General features: G+C 48.1%; 1 pseudogene; it reads right to left on the bottom strand.

Moving 5' to 3' along the window:
• LOC122418597 (uncharacterized) overlaps positions 1 to 2500 on the bottom strand; it is an 8668-nt pseudogene that overhangs the window by 3442 nt on the left and 2726 nt on the right.

Genomic DNA, 2500 nt, shown 5'->3' with positions numbered 1-2500 from the left:
CTTTCGATACATCCGCAATCATGACCACACCTCCGTGGAGGCCTTTCATAGTTTCAATCGCCTTCTCCAGGATCAGGGTATTCGCGCGGCAGCCATCTTCGGCCGTAAATCCTTTTTGCCTTCGTGACTGCTTGACGAAACCCCTCAGCCTTTGATCAATTAGGCCTGCGAATGTTCTACCCACTAATGACCCGACCGTAATTGGTCGCCAGTTCTTAATGTCATTGTGGTCCTTCCCATCTTTTGGTATGAGCGTGGTACGGTTTTTGCTCCATGCTTTTGGGAAGATCGCGTGTCGTATCAATATGTTAAATAGGACCGTCAAAAGTTCTGCAACCCCCTTGCGGTTAATGTGTCCCTTCTTGATTCCGTCTAACCCTGCCGCCGATCTGTTTTTCACCCTACAGATTCTGGCTTTTACTTCGTCAATTTTGATTGGCGGGAAGACTTCGTTAATTTGACGCTTCTCATCCATTCCTTCTTCGACAATGAAATCGGTCGCATTAGGACCTGTCACTCCCCAGAGCTGCCCATAGAGCTCATTAATGGCCTCTATTGCAGGAGGGTCCTTTCTTTTCTCAGCGAACGAGAAGTCTCCTGAGAGAGCAATTTCTGCAAGCCGTTTAGGACATTGCTTGTACATTTCTTGGCACCTGGCGTATCGGAATTTCCGTACCTGGTTTGCCGTTGCTCTTCCGTCTCTTCTTCGCCTTGGCTCTTCTCTCCTTCTTCTTCTTTCTTGAGCATTGCGCCGATTTCTCTGCTCGCCATTTGGCTGAGCTTTGTCCACCCCGATTAAAACGACGTTTAGCTCGTTGACGAATGCATTAATCTGGTGCTCGAGTGACTCTTGAGCGTTTTTATGCTCTTGCCAGATTTGTTTGAGCCTGTTCGTGCTTTCTCGGAACTTATTGTTCTCATTTGGTTCAATGGCGAGTATAAACTCGTCCATGGCCGTTTGCCATTCGTCAATGGACTGATCGTCCTCTTCCTCTTGCGTCGTCAAGTTGTTAAAAGTTAAATCTAGGGGTTCTTGGGTTTCCTCCGCGTCATGAAAAACCTCCTCCTCTTCGTCATTATCGGAGTCGCTGTCAGAAACGATCTCAATTGCTTCTGGCACATCTCTTGGGATGCGTCTTCGTTTTTCCCCGATCTGTTTGAATGTTTTGTTGGGCAAAAACCGTTGTATTTCCTTATTAGGAAAACGAGCATTTCGAAATCTCTCATCTAGCTCGATGAGGAGTGCGGTTTCTTCTTGAGACCACACATGGGCAGGTCTTCCGCCTTGGCCACGTTGCCGATTGGCTTGTGCCTCTCTTTGCTCATTTCTTGCTCGTGGATGCTCGTGCCTTTCGTGCTGCGAGAGCCCTACTCTGGTGTTAAAGGACCTCGCACAATGATCGCACTTGTGTTGCCGGTCGTTTGCAACAGGAGCGCCCGGACATTTTGGCCTGTGGCAGTCCCAGCTGTGCTTACTTGGGCACTTTCTACCACAAAAATGGCAAATAAAAACCACCCTCAAAAGAGGGTGGTCTTTAGCCATATGCTCGTTTAGATCTTTTAAGTTGTTAAAGATTCTTCGACTGCCACGTCGAGCACATTTACTACATCGCGTGTTTGCCTGATCGATGGGTACAACGATCTCCAAAGTTTCTCCTCTCTCATTGTCCGAGTTCTCGCCTGGGTCGTCAACAACTGTTCCCTCACTAACGGGAGTACCCGCTCTGGTTCGATTGGAACGTGATCTTACCAGTCCGAGGCTTAAATTATTTGCTTGTGCCATTATTTTGTTCCTTTGGGGTGTTTTGCTAAGCTTAGACACTAATGTACCAAATGATGAGTCGTTTGCCTAGATTGCCATAGAACGTCATAAGTAAGTCGTACACTGCTCAAGTGTGACTTATGAGGCGTCGTAATGTCGCTACGATATGTTATTCGCCTTATACAAGTATAGTTTTCATCGGACTATCCCGGTGAGCGGACTTTCCGCTTGACCTCTCAGTACGAGACTAGTGGTCTTCATTCCCCTTCGAGATTAATATCCCCCCAAGTGTAAAACACTGCATATACCGTCGATAGTGCCCTTGGCCTGCAGCCACTCGGTAAATAGCACGCGATCTTATGCGGCCTCTTCGATGCTCGATGTCTTGAGTATCTCCTCAGTTCATTGGGACTTAGCGTAGTAGTCGATGGATTGACGCGCATTGCTTGTCTTAGAAGAATTTAGATTCGACGCGCATTGCTTCCTTCGGGCACGATAAAATGATCTATTCGCCCCATACTACTTATCTCGAAGTACTGATGCTTTATGCATCTATAAAATCGGAGGAGCCCATGTGGCGGGACATCACTCCTCCGGATTGGTTCGGCAGCCCTCCTCTTTGCAGACTCGGACCACGTCGCCGGTTCCGGTCGACCAACTGGGCTAAAGCGGGGTCGTCACACCCGAGCGGGAAACTTCGCGTTCAATGCAGGAGAACTAAGACTCTTAAGAGAGTCA

The sequence above is a fragment of the Venturia canescens genome, unplaced genomic scaffold (genome assembly GCF_019457755.1).
Source record: "Venturia canescens isolate UGA unplaced genomic scaffold, ASM1945775v1 PGA_scaffold_14__1_contigs__length_53283, whole genome shotgun sequence".
NCBI classification, from domain to species: Eukaryota; Metazoa; Arthropoda; class Insecta; order Hymenoptera; family Ichneumonidae; genus Venturia; species Venturia canescens.
Note: the sequence above shows the minus strand (reverse complement) of the source record. Positions and strands in the feature narration are given on the sequence as shown.